A 12,500-nucleotide genomic window follows, 5' to 3' on the forward strand; every position below is an offset into this window, starting at 1 on the left:
TTATTTACATCATTTACATAAAGTGCAGTTGTGATTATTTACATAAAAATAATTGAAATATAAAACAGTGGATGGGTTCGAGTACACAGTGTTTGTGTCAGACTCTGAAATTAAGTGCTTTGGCTGTGGACAAACTGGTCACATCATTCATGCTTGACCCGATGTGCGGAAAGAAGCAGGTACAAGCAAAAGAACGGATGAGAAAGGACGTGAAGAGGCTGGGAATGTAAGAAATGCCCCCCCCAAGACAGACGCACTAATGGCTGGAGCACCGGCGTTGACAGAGGTAGTGATACCGGATGGAGGCGAACCGACTGGGCCTACAGCTGGATTACTCACAGCAGGTGAGACTCCTAACCATGTTAAACCTACAGTAACATCAGTAAAGTCAACAGTGGCTGTGGAGGAGTCGGTAATGGAAACGTGAGAGTCTGCGGCGACAGCAGAGGAGTTGACAACAGTGGAGAAGGCAGAGGAGTCTTCAGCGGCGGCGGGAAAGTCGACAACGACAGCGAGAGTGAAGGAGTCTTCAGCGGCGGTGCAGGAGTCAGTCCCAACAACAGGAGGTCTTCAGTGGCAGCGGGAGAGTTGACAAAAACAGCAGTAGCGGAGGAGTCTTCAGCGGCGGCAGAGTCATTACCAGCAATGGAGGAGTCGTCAGCTGTGGTGGGGGCTGTGATGATGAGGGAGTCCCTTGAATGAGACGGACGCATTGAGAAGGTACTCGGTGACCACACTCTGTCTGACAAGGTAAGGGCTCCAGTGTTAATAGGAGCTTCAGAAATGGAAGTAGACCCGGTTTTTAAAGCTCCCACCAAGAGAAAGAAGGAGCACGCTGGGAGAAAAGCTACTAAACAGGTCAGACTTGTGGAGGACTCAGACAGTGATGGGGGACACTCTGACTCAGGGTGGTCTCTCGGGTCTCAGGAAGACGCTTTACCCACTGTTTATTCCATCGATGACATTAAGTCTTTCCTGAAGCGCACCAAAAGGCTACGAGGGGTGCAGGTCACTGACCATTTCTCAGATGGTCCACAGTTTGTCCACGATGTGACTCACTTTAGAAAAGCCGGGGCCTTCACTGAACTACAACTGTTTCCACTGAAAAAGTTACTGACCAAATTAAAAAGGGAGAGTAACAATGAAGACTGATTTACAGAGGTTCTGTTCACTCTTAACTGGGTTGGTTTTTCTTATGGAGCGGGTTTCTTTAAATTCTCTTTTAATGGAGGGGTTTAAGATCGCGACTCTGAATGTGAACGGTGTGAGGGACTGTGTGAAAAGAGCCAAAGTGTTGAATTAATTCAAACAGAAAAGACTCGATGTGGTTCTTCTCCAGGAAACACACAGTGATGAGGGCAATGGAGCAGACTGGACCAAGGAGTGGGAGGGGCTCAGCATTTTAAGCCATAACACCTCTCTCAGTGGTGGGGTGGGCCTTTTATTTGCACGGAGTTTTATTCCCTGTTCTTATGATGTGGAGGAAGTGGTAAGAGGGAGGCTTTTAAAAGTAAGAGCGTGTTTTGACCGTGATGTTTTTATTTTTATTTGTGTTTCTGCACCGACTCTGGGGCCTGAGAGAGTGGTCTTTTTAAATACACTGCACAATGTATTAGAGAGCATCCACTCAGAGGAGGTTTTAATTTTAGGGGGTGATTTTAACTGCACCACTGACAGTTTACACAGGAACCACATAGAACCACATCCTGCCTCTCGCAGACGGCTGACGGAGATTGTGCTGGACACTGACCTGTGTGATGTTTGGAGGAGTCTTCACACAGGACAGAGGCAGTACACATGGTCTCATTGTCTCTCTCTCTCTCTCTCTCTCTCTCTGTCTCTGTCTCTCTGTCTCTCTCTCTCTCTCTCTCTCTCTGTGTGTGTCTCATTTTAAAGATAATATGATATCGTCAGCGAGACTAGACCGTTTTTATGTTTTTAAACATCACAAAACTGTCTTTTCACAGTGTTTAATTTCTCCTGTGGGGTTTTCAGACCACTGTATGGTTCAGTGTGTTGTCGGTAAAGTCCTGTGTGAAACCCTGTAGCGCTTATTGGCATTTTAATACTGCTCTCTTAGATGATGCTAATTTTAGAGAATCTTTGACTTGTTTTGGAAGACTTTTAGAAGAAGCCATCTTTTAGCTCCTTGTTACAGTGGTGGGACTCGGCTAAAATACAAACAAAGGTGTTTTGTCAGCAGCACACTCTCAATGTCACGAGGGACATCGCCAGATCTCTTAAAGCTCTGGAGACTGAGACAGTGGAGCTCCAGACTTCAGGGGCAACCACAGGAAATCGAGAGCATATTAAAGTTCTCTAAAGAAAAACGGCCACGTTGGCGGACCTGCTGGGGGCTACAGTACAGGGGGCGCTGGTCCGCTCACGTTTTAAAAACCTGACTGAAATGGATGCTCCCTCTAAGTGTTTTTTCGGCCTGGAGCAGAAAAATGGACAGAAAAGGTTGATGCATGCTGTGTGAACAGAATCAGGAGATCTCTCCTCTGATCCCACTGAGATTCACAGGCAGACAGTAAACTTTTACTCTAAACTGTACAACAGTGAGAAAGTTGGGTCACACGACTTAGAGGACAGCTTTCTTCAGAGTCTACCTCAGATGTCGCAGCAGTCTGCAGAAACCCTGGACAGAGAGCTGTCCCTGGGAGAACTGTACGCTGCTCTCCAAGGTGTGGAGAAGGGGACGGCACCAGGCATCGATGGTCTCCCTGTGGACTTATACAAGTCCTTCTGGTCCGTGTTGGGGCAGGATCTGTTGGATGTTCTCAGAAGCAGTTTGACTGAAGGGAGGCTTCCGTTGAGCTGTGGAAGAGCTGTCCTCACTCTCCTGCCCAAGAAGGGAGACCTGGCTGACCTGAAGAACTGGCGGCTGATTTCTCTGTTGTGTACTGACTATAAACTGCTCTCAAAAGCATTAGCTGCGAGGCTGGGAAAGGTGATGGAGCAGGTCATTCATCATGATCAGACGTACTGTGTACCTGGCAGGTCTATCTTTGATAATGTACATCTAATTCGAGCACTTTTGGACGTCTCCGGACTATTGGGTCTGAAAACTGGGTTCCTATTTCTGGACCAGGAAAAGGCATTGGACCGGGCTGAACACTGGTATCTGTGGAAAGTCATGGAGAGCCTTGGGTTCAACCCTGGTTTCATGGCCATGATCAAGGTGTTGTACAGTGACATTGAGAGTGTACCCAAGGTTAACGGTGGTTTGTGCACCCCTTTTAAAGTACACAGGGGCATTAGACAAGGCTTTTCTCTGTCCGGGTTCCTCTACAGTATTGCTATAGAACCTCTTTTATGTAAAATCAGAGAACAGATCACTGGTTTTAAGATCCCTGACTGCAGCACCTCGTTCTGTGTGTCTGCGTATGCTGACGATCTTGTGGTCTTGGTCAGCTCACAGACAGAGGTGAATGTTTTAGTTAATGTTTTAAATGACTTCCAGGTTTAATCCTCTGCTAAAACTAACTGGGGCCAGAGTGAGGCTTTTTTAGTCGGAGAGTGGGGAGGTACAGAGCCCAGGCTTCCTGATGGACTGGTGTGGAAGAAGGGGGGTTTAAGTATCTAGGGGTGTACCAAGGGGACAGAGAGTTCATGAACAAGAACTGGGAGGGGGTTCTTGAAAGAGTAAAGGGACGGTTAATGAAGTGGAAATGGCTGCTACCTAAAATGTCATATAGGGGACGGATACTGATCATTAACAACCTGGCTGCGTCCTCACTCTGGCACAAACTGGCCTCTGTGGACCCACCACCAAATCTACTTGCAGATATCCAGGTGGTGCTGGTGGACTTTTTTTGGGACGGTCTGCAGTGGTTACCACAGGCAGTCCTTCACCTGCCTAAGGATGAGGGTGGACAGGGGCTGATCCATCTGGCCAGTAGAACTGCTGCTTATAGGCTGCAGTTTATTGAGAGACTACTTTCTGGCCCTGAGGACATAGTCTGGAGAGAACCCGTCAGTAAAGTTCTACAGACAGTGGGGGGTCTAGGCCTGGATAGGGCCCTGTTTCTAGTAAACACATAGAACAACTAGTTCTTAACAGAATACCAACATTTTACAAGAGCCTTTTTCAAATATGAGAGTGTTTTACTTTGCGCCGAGAGAACTGCTCGTCTCTTCACTGGTTATTAGAAGAACCTCTTGTTCATGGAGCCCAGCTAGATATTTTTAACCAAATCTCCAATGATTTATCCAGAATCCTGATCCTGTCAGGAATCACGAAGCTGAGACGTCTGGTGGAGTCGGCTGGTCCAGGACTCACTGATGGCAGGGGGGGGTGGAGCCTGTCAGGGAGACAGTGTGGGGCAGGAAGGGTCTGATTCTCAGACTGGTACTGATTCTGGAGCTGGGGTGCCTGGAGTAGCGGCTGCTGTTGCTGAATTGGTTCTGGGGGGGGAGGGGGGGGGTATGGAAACAGACCCCGTTCCTAATGAGGTTCCGTCAGATAAAAAAAAAATGAAGCGGTTTACATCTAGTGATAAGAAAGGGAAGACTCAAGGCATCTGGAGCAAAGAGTGAGCACCATAAAGAGAACCTTGGTTCTGGATCTGGTGATGACTGACAGTGATCTGCCAGCTGCTAAAAGCCAGCCCAGTCGTCTCAGTGCTTATGGTTTTGGGAGAATTAGGGCCTTTTTACATAAGACCGAGAACATTGAAAGGGGTTGTAGTGAAGGAATACTTTCCGGATCGGAGACTTTTCATTAGTTCAGTTCAGACGCTCATAAAATGTGATGGTGAGGACTGGTTTACTGCGCAGGAAATTTACAGACTGAAAAAACTTGTTTTAAAAATTAAAATTAGGACAAAAATAAAAATGTCAGAGATTGGTTCGCTTTGGTTTGATCGCTTTTATAGTTTTAATCACCAACTTAACATTTTTAAAAGTTGTGATACACATGCAGTGGGTTTTTCAGATCATAGTTTGGTTCTGTGTTGTTTTTATTGCTAATCTTAAACCTAAGAGCGCATACTGGCACTAATACCTCCTCCTTGCTGCATGATGTGAATTTTAGGAAGAGTTTTACTGTTTTCTGGACTAACTTTAAATTTCAAAAGCACCTTTTTTGTAACTTGTGTGAATGGTGGGATTACGGCAGAGTACAAATTAAGCAGCTTTGTCAGCAGTATACTTTTAATGTCTCACGGCGCATTACTCAGTCCATAAAAGACCTGGAGCGAGACATTTTAAATTTACAGAGTAACAGACTCCACTGGGGACCATAGTCAAGTCGGGGTCCTTAGATATAAATCCTCTGATCTTCGTGAGCTGTTGGACATCAGGGGGCTCTGGTCTGGTCTCGGTTCTAGAGTTCGACGCAGATGGATGCTCCATCTAAGTCCTTTTTTAGTCTGGAGAGGAAGAACAGTCAGAGCCGGCTCATTCACTCTGCGCTCTGAGGAAGGGCTGGAACTCTCAGAACCAACAGACATTCGTAAGAGGGCTGTACGGTTCTATACAGAGCTGTACAAGAGTGAATTTAGCCTTGAGATTTAGAATCGACGATTTTGATTACGTTGTTTTTGCTTCTATGGAGTCTATGAAATGTTTTGGCTGTGGTCCAGAGGGTCACTTAGTGAGGAGTTGCCCGAATAGAGCCGCGAAGCCTCAGCCCGAGCGGGAGCTTCAGTGGAGCGTGAGGAAGGTGGAGTGCTGATGGGTTCAGTGCACGGGACGGAACGGAGGAAGAGGGACAGTCTGAGTGCCGTTAAAGAGCAGAGCAGTGTGGAGGCTGAAAAGAGCTCTGAGATGGAGGTGGATGTAGAAGAGAATGAAGACGATGGAAAAGGGAAGGAGCCTGTTTTTAAACATCCTGCTAACAGAGCCACGTCCAGCCAGAAGGCAAAGAAATCCAAAACACACAAACGTTTGTGGTCCCCAGCTCTGTCCCAGTCTGACAGGAGTGATTCTGAGGGGATTTCTGTGTCTGGATCCGATTGTGAGTCCTCTGATTCCTCTGTGGTTTCTCAGAAAGTGAGAGCATCAGAGGCCTACAGTTCGGAGAAGGTCCGCAGATTTCTCACTGAAACTAAAGGTAAGTGTCATGTCCGTGTGGAAGAACACTTCCCAAATCTAGAGAGGTTCATTCACACAGTGAAAGGTCTGATGAGAATCAAGAGGAGGGTGGAATAGAGGAGCCAGGGGTTCACAGACTGAAAAAACTGGTTCTAAAAGTTCGTAACCAGATAGAACACGCTGATGACCTCCATAAAGAGTGAACTGCTCTGTTCCACGACCCTTAGACTGATCTGGTGTTTAACCTTTTTTATATTTCTGTGTGATTTAAACATTTCATCACTAAATGTGAATGGTGCGAGGAAGAGAGCAGCTCTGTATGAGCTCATGGACCTCAAAAGGGTGGACGTGGCTCTAGTCCGAGAGACGCCCAGTGACGGGGGGAATGAGGTGGATTTTTTTTTATTGAGAAATACGATCTGGTTGATGTGTGGCGCTCTAAATGTCCGACCGCTAGGCAGTACACGTGGACACACACGCGGGATGGGGTTATTTCCATGGCAAGGTTGGACAGGTTTTACTGTTTTAAACATCATTCACAGGGTTTTAAGAACTGCAGTATCGTGCCAGTGGGTTTTTCTGATCATAGTGTGGTGATGGGGGGTGTTTTTATTAGTTCTGTTAAATCTAAAAGTGCTTACTGCCATTGGAATACCACTCTAATGCATGATTTTAATTTTAAGGTTTGTTTTAAGTTTTTATGGGACACTTGGTGTCAGGAATCACGGAGCGGACTGACTGAGGCGGACGCATTTGCTAAAACGCGGACAGTTTAATAAAGCAAAACAAAGACAAGATACAAAGGAAACAACAAAACACGAAATGAAACGAAACTATCACAGAGACAGACTAGACTCGGAAACGAAACGACGACGAGGGAAACTACGGAGACAGACAGATAACATGACCGACATGACAAAGGAGAAATGAGAATGTGAAATGAACGACAAACAGGACACGAGACAAGAGGGCTTAAATACTAACACAAACGAGACACACCTGGACAGATAACGAGGGGACGGGTTAACAAATGACAGACGAGGCGGCGGAACAGAGGCAGGACGAGGGCGGAGACAAGGACATAAACAAAACATAGCCATGTGCTAAAAGCACATGGCCGGGGACAACAGACATGACGAAGGCGTGACAGATGCCCCCCCCTAGAACGCGCAACTCCCGGGCGAATGGAGACGGGACTGATGACAGGACTGGTTGCTGGGAATGGACGGGAGCAGAGACTGGTGACGAGACAGGGGACAAGACACTGGACAGGATAGGCTGGACTGGGGTACGTGACTGAACAGAAGACAGGACAGGTGACATGACACTAGACTGAAACGGAGACGGGACTGGAGACTGGACAGGGGTTTGAAACAGAGACTGGACAGGAGTAACAGGGGACTGGACAGGACTCACAGGAGACTGGACTGGACTTGGTAGGGGAACAGGGACCAAGACATTCAGGGGGACAGGCACGAACACAGTGACAGGGACTGGGACAGAGACAAAAGCTGACACGGGTACTGGGACAAGGACAGAGACAGGAACCGACAAGGGAACCAATATAACAGGGGGGTGCCCAGGACTGGCTAATGTCTGTGGGGCAGTCTGAGGAACCAGCCTGGGCACAGTTCTGGGGATCGGCCCTGAAGTCCTTCGGGCCGACCTACGGACATGGACAGGAACGGCCGTAGCCACAGTCACTGGGACAGGAGCGGCCGTAGCCACAGTCACGGGGACAGGAGCGGCGGGTGCCGCCATCACCGAGACAGGAGCGGCGGGTGCCGCCATCACCGAGACAGGAAGCCCTGCAGCGACGTCCACGGAGGCAGGGGAACCTGCGACGACGTCCAAGGAGACAGGGGACAGTGCGACGACGTCCAAGGAGACAGGGGACAGTGCGACGACGTCCACGGAGGCAGAGGAATCTGCGACGTCGTCCACGGAGACAGGAGAATGTGCGACGACGTCCACGGAGGCAGATGAATCTGCGACGTCGTCCATGAAGACAGGAGAGGCGCCCCTGTCGTGCTCACGAAGACAGGGGTTTGTGCTTCTCGCCGGGCTCGCGCTGGAGCTGTAAAGGGTTTAGGGGGTTTCACAGGCGCACCCATTAGATCCCCTCGAGGTGCGCCCCTGTTAGCCTCCGACCTCAGAGCTACGGAGGTGAGGCTAACAGCCCCTACCCTTAACGCCCCCCCAAAAATTTCCCCGGACCTGAGGGGGTAATCCTCCAGCGAGGGGGGAACTCCAGCACGCTTCTTCCGCCGACTCTTTCGACTCCCGCTGGCGCAACTACTCGATTCCCGAGTCGACTCCTCCGCTATAGGATCCGGAACAGCGCCAGGCAGGAGCTGGAGCCGGCGACTCCATTCCGAGGCCGCTTTCAAAGCCTCCCCCACAGGATCTTTGGGGCCTGTGCGGAATGGAGTCCGGCGAACGGCACACCCTTTGAGGTAATAATCCGCGCTAGCTGTGTCCTTGCGGTCATTCATTCTGTCAGGAATCACGGAGCAGACTGACTGAGGCGGACGCATTTGCTAAAACGCGGACATTTTAATAAAGCAAAACAAAGACAAGATACAAAGGAAACAACAAAACACGAAATGAAACGAAACTATCACAGAGACAGACTAGACTCGGAAACGAAACGACGACGAGGGAAACTACGAAGACAGACAGATAACATGACCGACATGACAAAGGAGAAATGAGAATGTGAAATGAACGACAAACAGGACACGAGACAAGAGGGCTTAAATACTAACACAAACGAGACACACCTGGACAGATAACGAGGGGACGGGTTAACAAATGACAGACGAGGCGGCGCAACAGAGGCGGGACGAGGGCGGAGACAAGGACATAAACAAAACATAGCCATGTGCTAAAAGCACATGGCCGGGGACAACAGACATGACGAAGGCGTGACACTTGGAGGCAGAATAAAGGGGATTTTGACTCACTGCAGCAGTGGTGGGACATTGGCAAGATCCGTATCCAACAGTTCTGTAAACAGTACACTCTCGGTATCACGAAGAGCATCATTCAGACTCTTGATGAACTTCAAAAAGGACATAATGTTCTTCCAACAGTTGGTCGACAGTTTCTCAATGGAGACCATGATGTTAACGTTTTAATGACGTTATTCAGGATTTTAAATCTGTCTCCTCTGCAAAGATCAACTGGGGAAAAGCCTGGGTCTGCTGGTGGGAGACTGGAGGGGAGGAGGGCTGGCTTTTCCAGGGGGTTTGAGGTGGTCCAGGGGTGGTTTTAAATATTTGGGAGTGTTGTAGGTGACCATCCTGTGATACAGAAGAATTGGAAGGGTCTTTTACAAACAGTTAGAACCGGGCTGAACAAGTGGAGGTGGGTCTTGCCCAGAATGTCTTTTAGGGGAAGGACACTAATTGTTAACATCTTAATTGCATCATCCCTCTGGCATCGTCCGGCCGTTCTTGAGCCTCCAGAGGGTCTTTTAACTGCTGTTCAAGCTTTTATTGTGGATTTTCTTTGGGTCAAGAGAAGTGTTTTATATTTACAGAGGGATGAAGGGGGACAGGGGGTTATCGACCTCCACAGTAGAAAAGAGACTTTTAGACTTCAGTTTCTATTAAAGCTTTTATATGGCCCTGTACACGCCCTGTGGAGGCACGTGGCTCGGGGTTTTACGCCAGGTAGGTGGGCTGGGTGTGGGAAACAGTTTTTTATTAAACCCAGGTGACTTGTTTTATAATGGACTTCCTGTTTTTTACGCCAGTGTTTTTAAAGCGAGGGGATTGTGCAGGGTGGAGAAGCAGGCCTCTGACTCGCTGTACTGGCTTCTGCAGGAGCCGGTCGTTCATGGGACTCGGCTGTCACTCTCGGATGGAGGGACCCGCAGCATGTCTGAGAGACTAAAGAGGGCTGGTCTGGTCGCCCTGGAGCACCTTCTGAGTGTGGCCGGAAAGGACCTAAATGACTCTGTTGAACTATCGAAGAGTCGCTTACCAGATGCTCCAAAGGATCCGAAATGCACTCACCGAGGAGGATCGGACCCTGCTGCATGGATGGACTCTAGACCAGAACTGTGTTCTGTGGATCAGCCCCAACGTGACTGTCAGCGAGTCAGAGAGCCCCCTGCTGGACATGGATGGACTGAGGGGGATACGGTTGGACAGTATTCCTGCTAAAACTCTGTACAGGGGGTGTGTGAAAACCATACCCCAGGCCAAGCTGGTGGGCCAGGTCGACACCCCCTGGAGAGCACATTCTGGTCTCACTGGTGACATAAGGCCAGCCTGGAGGTCTTTATATAAACCACCACTGACCAAATCTGCTGGGGACGTGCAGTGGAGAATACTGCATGGAGTTATAGCAGTTAATGCCTTTGTCTCCATCGTAAATCCTGCAGTGTCCGTTCTGTTCTTTAAGGGAAACGGTTTCTCGTTGTTGTACTCAGTGTTTAGACGAGCAGAGCTGCGTGATGTTTAACAGACCTTTTCTTAACGTACTGTGTGCCTGGGAGGTCAATTTTTGATAATGTATATTTAATTTGTGATGTTTTAAAAGTCTCCAGATCATTGGATTTGAAGACTGGTCTGATTTTTCTAGATCAGGAAAAGGTTTTTGAGCGGGTTGAACACGAGTACGTGTGGAAAGTTCTGCAGGGTTTTGGGTTCAACCCAGGTTTCTTAGCTATGGTCAAGGTTTTGTATAGTGACATTGAGAGTCTACTTAAAGTCAATGGTGGTGTTTTAAGGTACGTAGAGGTATGACAGGGCTGTGCTCTCTGGCATGCTGTACTCACTCGAACCTCTATTGGGTAAAATAAGAGACTGTATTTCTGGTTTGATCGTTCCTGCTTGTCCTACTCCTCTGTGTGTGTCAGCGTATGACGATGGCATTGTGGTGATAACAAGGACCCAGACCGATGTGGACATAGTTGGGCTTTTAAATGATTTTAGAGTTTTATCATCTGCGGAAGTGAATTAGAACAAGAGAGTGAAGCTGTTTTAGTGGGGAGTGGGATAGTGAGGACCCTAGGCTCCCTGATGGATTGACATGGAGGCGGGGTGGTATTAAATATTTAGGAGTGTATTTGGGGGCAGTAACTGGGCTGAAAAGAACTGGGAAGGAATTGTTGAGAAAGTTAAATGCCGTCTCAGTAGATGGAATTGGTTAGTCCCTTTATGGCTCAAACTAGCGTGTGTGGACCCTCCACCCAGTCTGCTGGCTAATTTGCAGGCCATACTGGTGGATTTTTTCTGGGATCGTCTGCACTGGATTCCACAAGGAGTTCATCTGCAGGAGGAGGAAGGCGGTCATGGACTGGTTCATCTAGCTAGCAGGACTGCAGCGTTCCGTCTCCAGTACGTCCAGAGACTCCTCGCTGGTCCCAGAGAACTTGTTTGGAGGGCGGTGTCATGTAAGATTTTACACGCAGTAGAGGGTATGGGGTTGGACAGGGTTTTGTTTTTGCCTGGTTTTTATTGTGGACTTCAGAATCTGGAACTTTTTTAAAACAGAAATACAGACGCTTGGACTTAGCGGGTGGAAACATCCCTGCACTGAATAAAGTGTTGTTGTCCTCAGGCGTCATAACCCTCCGTCGCTTGGTGGACATCGCGGGGCCAGACCTCGACAGGGAGGAGAATGTGGCTGAGAGGTTGGGGTTGAGATCCCTCCGAGTTGTGCCTGGAGATCAGCCCTCTCTCCTGAGGAGCGGGAGCAGGTCAGAGGATACAGGGAGGGGGTGGTAAGGCCGGTGGGAGATGACCCCTTCCCTGGAATTATACTCACGCAGATTTTACCGGACTGTATAGGCCCCCTTCTGGACTGTGGGGAGGAGTCTGGCGTGAATCTGGGGACGGTCTCAGGTAAAATGGCTGTAAATATCAGTCGTGTCAGGTAGCGCTGACTGATGTCATAGGGATTCTCTCTCGACTGGTTAAATCAAGGGTTAAAACAGTGCGGTGTTACGGTGAGGCTGTGTGCTCAGTGGATAATAACAAACTGGTTTTCACTCCTGAGTTCAGCCGAGACACACAGTGATGTTGTGTGTTATGATTTGTTTTCTATTGCATCTTTTTATTTTATTTATAGATACATCACATCAAATTAATTAAAAGCAGTGTGTTACTATTTACAGATTGTTTTAAATAAAAGAATGTTAAAAGTCAAAGGCTCTCTCTTATACACACACACACACACACACAGAGAGAGACAGAAAAATGTGAGAAAGGTTTTTTTTTTTTTTTTTTTTTTTTAAATAAGAGTCCATAGGAAAGAGACCCAGGAGAACACTCTAGGGACTGTACCAAAATTACCGGCCAGACTTGTGTAGCACTCTTACAAAGAGAACCCCAGGACTGAGCACTGAGGTGCATGCTGGCTTTCCTTAAGTAGGAGAGAAACAGGTGCTGCTGATTTCTCCTAATAAAGGTGAGCTGGCTCCATGTCTCCCTCTGCTGGCTGGGGTT

General features: G+C 48.3%; 1 protein-coding gene across 1 annotated transcript in view; it reads right to left on the reverse strand.

Moving 5' to 3' along the window:
* Nucleotides 1-12,500, reverse strand: part of si:ch73-375g18.1 (kinesin-like protein KIF1C) — a 69,729-nt gene that overhangs the window by 29,313 nt on the left and 27,916 nt on the right. The gene's annotated exons all lie outside the window — the stretch shown is intronic.

Source organism: Hoplias malabaricus, chromosome 5, assembly GCF_029633855.1.
Source record: "Hoplias malabaricus isolate fHopMal1 chromosome 5, fHopMal1.hap1, whole genome shotgun sequence".
Lineage (NCBI taxonomy): Eukaryota > Metazoa > Chordata > Actinopteri > Characiformes > Erythrinidae > Hoplias > Hoplias malabaricus.